Here is a 6,940-nt window from a genome sequence, read left to right as displayed (position 1 = left end):
TATTTTTAATTTTGGTGACCAAGTGTTCATTGCTAGTATGTAGAAAAATAATTGACTTTACTATATGTATCTGGTATCCTGCAACCTTCCTGAACTCACTTACTAATTATAGATTTTTGTAGATTCCTAGGAACTTTCTATGTAGACAATTGTGCTGTCTGCAAAAGGAACACTTTTATTTCTTCCTCTCTGATCTGTATACCTTTAATTTCCTCTTTTTGATTTATTGCTCTGGCTAGAAATTGCAGCAATATGTTGAAGAAATAGTGAGAATGCACATCCTTGCCTTGCTACCAATCTTAGCAGGAAGGCATTTAGTCCTTCATCATTAAGTATAATGTTAGCCATAGGTATTTTTTTTAAGGCTGCTCTTTATCAAGTTGAGAACGTTTTCTCTTTTTCTTATTTTTCTGGGAGTATGCTAAATGGGTGTTAAATTTTGTCATAATTTACCATTTCAAATGAACTATAGAAACCTTTACGCCTTGGCTCAACATTTGAAAATCAATCAGTAAAGTCCACCATTTTATCAGGCAAAAGTAGCTATTACCCTCACCCATTTATAATATAATTGTTTCTCTACATATATTTAGAAGCATATCAGATTTTGATATAATTTTGTCTTCGACCATGAAATATAATGTAGAAACTCAAGAGGAGAAGGAAAGTTTATTGTATGCACTCATATTTTTATCATATTCTTTTTTCCTGAGATTTCTTCTTTTATCATTTTGTTTCTGTTCAGAGAAATTATTTTAAGCCAATCTTTTAGGGTAGTTCAATTGGCCAAAAATTCTTAGTTTTCCTTCATCTGAGAATGTCTTGATTTTCTCTTAATTCCTAGAGGATGTTTTTGGTGGGTATGGGATTTGAGGTTGACAGTTTTTCTCTTTCAGCTTTTGAAAAATATGATGCCATGTCCTTCTGGCCTCCATGACTTATGAAGAGAAATCTGTTGTCATTCAAATTGCTTTTCTTTTATAGCGAAGGTGTTTTCTCTGTCTGCTTTCAAGGATTTTTCTTTGCCTTTAGTTGTCAGAAGATTAATTATGATGTGTCCTGGTGTGTATTTCTTTCAGTTTATCCTACTTGAGATCCATTCAAATAGTATGTATGTAGTACTAAGCATAACCCAATAGTCCTAAGAAGCCCAATATTTATTAAAAGCATTAGTTCTAAGTCTACTTTGGGTTGCATTGTATGAGGTTCTATAAATTACAAGAGAAAATGAAATTCTAACACTAATAACAAAAAACTTTTTTGTTGTTTGGAATATCTGCATGTTCATTAACTATGAATTATATTATACAACTTAACACTTTATCATTTAAAGTAAAGATAATTCAAGGGACTATCCTATAGACTGGGGGAGGATTAGAACACTCCATGCTATAGACTGAGGGAAGACTGATACACCCTGTGCTATGGGCTAGGAGAGACCTCGTACACTCTGTGCTACAGAATCAGGAGAGGCTGGTACGTTCTGTGTTACAGGGGAAGACTAACACATCCTGTGCTATCAACATATATTTTACAAAAGCAGAGAAGTTTCCGAAGTATGTACAGAATGACTAAAAGGTTTTTCCTGACCAATTTAGAATAACAAAATAATAATATTATTAGTATAGCACTATACAGTTTTAGAAAACACATTTTCATACAGTTCAGTTGTAGAGCCATTGATTAGGAGAGATGATATCAAGTTAACAGATAATATGGGCTTCCCTAGTAGCGCAGTGGTTGAGAGTCCGCCTGCCGATGCAGGGGACACGGGTTTGTGCCCCGGTCCGGGAAGATCCCACATGCCGTGGAGCGGCTGGGCCCGTGAGCCATGGCCGCTGAGCCTGCGCGTCCGGAGCCTGTGCTCCGCAACGGGAGAGGCCACAACAGTGAGAGGCCTGCGTACCGCAAAAAAAAAAAAAAAAAAAGTTAACAGATAATAAAAGACAATGACTTTAATTGCTCCAGGTTCCTCTGACCAAAGTATTGCAATGGGAAGACCAATCGTTGACCGGTCTGAGTGGAGTTGAGCCTCAACTTGACCATGAATTTGCAATGTCAAGGAGCCATACACTTGTGGCATTTGGCCAGCTTGTTGTATTATTTGTGAACAAGGTCCACAGCTGTCCATCCTTGCTGAATGGAAAGAGATCACAGAATTGAATTCTAGTGATTTCCCAATTTCTTAACCCTACTGAAAAGGAAATTTACTTCTTAAGTAAAGTTTCAATGAATGCTTCTTTTGTCTGGAATTAATGAGAATTGTAGAATATATTAGTACTTACTGAAAAAAAAAAGAGTCTTCTTGAAATACAAATAAGTGCTTAACCTATTCCAAGGATATGGACTATATAGTGAGATAATTTTATTTCTAAGCTACTCATCATTTGGAAATGTACATCAATTTTTTATTTAAATCAAGTGCCCACTACTAAGCTAGGTGCTATCACTGTAACTTCTTCAATATTTGCAACTTAATCCTATTGTAATAATAATTGCAACAACTTTCAAAGAAACAAAAAAGTTTATAAACATTCAATTGCTAATTCTTTCAACTTTCTTGTGAGGACAGTTAACAGTTTACCCATACAGATACGGTCATCCAAGGACCCTATATCTTGACAGAACAGAAAAGAGTATCAATTATTTCCTTAAATATCAGCTTGATTAATATTTTTAAAGTATAAAGGTCTTTTGGGACTTCCCTGGTGGTCCAGTGGTTAAGACTCTGTGCTTCCAATGCAGGGGGCACAGGTTCTATCCCTGGTTGGGGAACTAAGATCCCACATGCCGCGTGGTGCGGCCAAAAAGAAAAAAAAGAAGAAAGGTCTTTTGAAAATCACTTATAAAAGGAACGTGGTGTGTGTGTGTGTGTGTGTGTGTGTGTGTGTGTGTGTAGCTTGATGAAAACCAAAAAAAATAGGCTGCACGTTGGGGAAGGAAGGTTTTAAAATATGATTTTAGGACTCTGTCTTATAACAAAAGGAATACACAATTGGTATCTGTAGACAACATTTTTTCTAGTGATTTCTAGGAAATTGTTTTCTTTAAACTTTGGGATTTATTGTTAATGTTATCATTGTAGGTAGATGCTAGTGAGGAGGAGTTTTTGTACTTCTTCTTACGGCTGCTATTTACTTCAGTAGGACCAGGAGCAGTCGTGTTGGGAGATCCTTAGAAAACTCTGCCCTTGGTCATTTGCCCATCTGTCCTAAGAAAGACCTCCGTGGTTCAGACATTTTAAAACAGGGGAAAATCTAACCAGCAGAAGACTGAGAGAGCAATGCAGATATGTCTGGTTATTACACGGTGGTGTTACTTTGAATGCAAGATCCATGGGGGCAGGGATTTTTGACTGTTTTGCTTATCATCATATCCCCAGCACCTAGCACAGTGTCTGACATGTAGTAGATGATCAATAAATAGTTGTTGCATATTTGTGACCACCTAGAGGTGTGGGATAGAGAGGCTGAGAGGGAGAAGCAAGAGGGAGGAGATATGGGGATATATGTATATGTATAGCTGATTCACTTTGTTATACAGCAGAAACTAACACACCATTCTAAAGCAGTTATACTCCAATAAAGATGCTAAAAAAAAATAGTTGTTGCATAAAAAAGTAGAGTCTTCAGGGGAGCCCCTGAGCGTGAAAAAAAGTTCTTTTTATGCGTTGAAGAAATACTGAGAAAAACTGCTAATGATATTCCCAAAGCAAGATCAGTCATATTTAAGACATGCTGTTAGAGTGTCATAAAACTGAAGATAGGCAATTATTATACCATATTTTTTTTTTTTTTTTTTTTTTTTTTTTGCGGTACACGGGCCTCTCACTGTCGCGGCGTCTCCCGTACGGAGCACAGGGTCCAGACGCGCAGGCTCAGCGGCCATGGCTCACGGGCCCAGCTGCTCCGTGGCATGTGGGATCTTCCTATACTGGGGCACGAACCCATGTCCTCTGCATCGGCAGGCGGACTCTCAACCACTGCGCCACCAGGGAAGCCCCTATACCAGATTTTTTAAAGGGGTAAGGGAGAATGCTATAAATTATACACAGCAAGCTGTATGCCAATCCTGGGGAAGATATAGGGAACTTTTTGTTTGTGAGCACTTATAAAAGTTTGCATTTGCTTTTATAAGAGGTAAATATAAACAAATCTCTAGTGGTGAGACATTAGCTGTCTTCATTTACCCCCCAGAGTTCATGAAGTTGCATTAGCACTAATTACAACTATTATTAAGTAGATTCACAAATTTAGTAGAATAACTGAACTGTGGAAAGAGGGGAGTGGGAACTCCTCGCAAGCAAAGAAAGCAATTTCCTCTCCTGCTGGTATGATGTACAAATGGGAAGAGTGGGTGAAAACATAAGAACAATAGCAAATTGCACTATTTGTGTGCTTTTTTTTCAACTTTGAAGAATTCATCACTCTGTAGACAAGAAGCATTAACAAAATCAGGTCATTGTGTTTATACTTTACGCTGAACACTGTTTACATTGATAGAATTAGACTCTCAAAAAATTACCGACAACATTAGTTGCCATTTCAGCTTTTATTACATAATCTGCATGGTTGTAACATAGCTTGACCTGCTATCAGAAACACTCCACAAGGACAATTATTAAAAAATGTGACTGTAAATTATAGGCTAGACAGTCTGGGTCCATCAGGAGAGATAAACCACACAATAACTTGGGCCAGAAAAGCTTGATATAAAAGTTTATTAACCATAATAGGATTGGAGTAATGAGGGATTGGTAAGAAAGGAAGAAGTAAACAACATAGGAATAGCAGATATAAAGAGCAGCCACCACCCCTGGGGATGAGTGTTCAAGGAAGAAGACTCCCAAGGTTGAAATATGGATCTTGTTGCAGAGTGAAGCTATGGCTCACTGAATGGCAGATATGGAAGAACTTGCTGGAAATCCACCCTCTAGGATGCCAGGCAAAACAAAACTGTTGACAAAACTGACGCGCTGAGCCTGCGCGTCCGGAGCCTGTGCTCCGCAACGGGAGAGGCCACAACAGTGAGAGGCCCATGTACTGCAAAAAAAATTAAATAATTTTATATATATATATATATATATATATATATATATATATAATTTGGGGGATAATTAGGGATATGCAGTAAATAAAACAGGAAAGGTAGATATAAGTGTTAGGGATGGGAGCAATTTGAAATAAGGTGGTCAGGGAAGGCTTTACTAAGATAGTAAATCTCAGTTTAGTCTGAGAGTAATTCAGTATCTCTTGACTTAAACTACTAGAATATTCTATTGAATTTTCACTGCCAATTTATCCACAGTAATTCCAATTACAAGATCTGACTTTAGCTTTTCACTTCTTGAGGTGGCTGGAGGATCAAATTTCCACAGACCTTAAACTAATTTATATTCCAAAATGTATAATTTTGTGTTTTGCCAACAGATTTGTTTAATCCAGGATTTGACAGCAAATAATTGTTGTCTTTTAAAACAAATAAACTCAAGAATTAAAGATATTAATTGGAGAAATAGTAAATTTATTATTTTTATTAAAGTATATCAATACCTAGAAACAATAAGGGGCACGTTATAAATATGGATACAAAACAGTAAGTCAAAGTTTCACTTGAAGTAGAAAAGCTTAACTATAACCTTTTTTAAAAGTATATCAAAGGCAACGAACCATAAATGTGTTAATCATAAAATGTCACTGTATGTATCACAAGAATATAAAACTTTAAAATCTTCTGCTTTAAATTCTTCTGCTTTAAATTCTTAAATAACTACAGGGTGACTAAATATGTTCAGGATGATTTGGGCAGAAAAAGCAACTAGCTAAACTCACAAAATCAATTAATTAACTGTGCTACATTTCTGTTTTTTTTTTTTAATGTATTGTGGTCTTGCTTATAAAGGTGTTAATTCATTGAGTTAATTCACTGGGTAAGGTTTTAAGACAATACTCTGATTTATACTTGTTACATTCCAGAATCTTTGGAGAAATTACCTTTGAAGAGGACTTTCTAAAATAGGAAAATCTATTTTAATATAGAGGCCAAAAATCCTTGAAATACTTTTTCCACTCCCTTGAAACAGATGAATATTTGAGATCTGTTTATAATATGTGAGACAGAGAATCATAATGATAAAGTTCCTTTTTATAAATAACTAGGTATGACACAGTGACATATCCATGAGAAGCCCAATAAACATGCTCCATGTATGACCCATCATTGCCTTACATAGTACCCCTAATTTAAAAGACAATTACCTTTACTGATTTATTTTACATACAGCAAACTATTATCAGTTAAGAGAAAACAAAATTGATGCTCAAAGCACTTCTGTAGATGATACAGAAGATACATGTTTGTACTGTAACCAGATCACTACAGGAAAAAACTACGCAAACTACAGACAAAAATAATAAACTATCCATGAGGAATAAGTTCAATTTAAGGCTTCATATTCACAACATTTAATGGCTGAAAACTAAACAGCAATAACAAAGGAAAATGTATTTAAATAAATGCTTTCATGTGAATGGAAAAGGTTCACCCAGCAAACCCTCAGCAATATTGACCATAAAGACAGTATTATACACCAGTCTCATATTTAAGAGGATTCTGTCTGCCTTGTTAGGCTTCAAACAGCTCACAGAAGGTTGATTACATTTATGCTGCCTCTTAATAGAAGCAAAGTTCATAGCTTTGCATATGATGGCATCTTGTCAGGCTATAAGCAATCTTGAAACATAATTTGCATTTATCATCTCTACTTTTTGCTCCTGGCAGCACAAGAAAGCCTGCTTTCTCAAATGCACAGATGTGCTCAGTGTGCACTTTCCAAATTATGTATAGGAAAATGCTTGCTCTCTATAATGTGTAATTAAGAAGAGCTCAGGACTTTCTTAATAAAATCTAGAGGGCAATGATATTTTCTAAGTCTTGAAAG

The sequence above is a fragment of the Leucopleurus acutus genome (assembly GCF_964270905.1).
Source record: "Leucopleurus acutus genome assembly, chromosome: 6".
NCBI lineage: Eukaryota > Metazoa > Chordata > Mammalia > Artiodactyla > Delphinidae > Leucopleurus > Leucopleurus acutus.
This window is presented reverse-complemented; position numbering follows the sequence as displayed.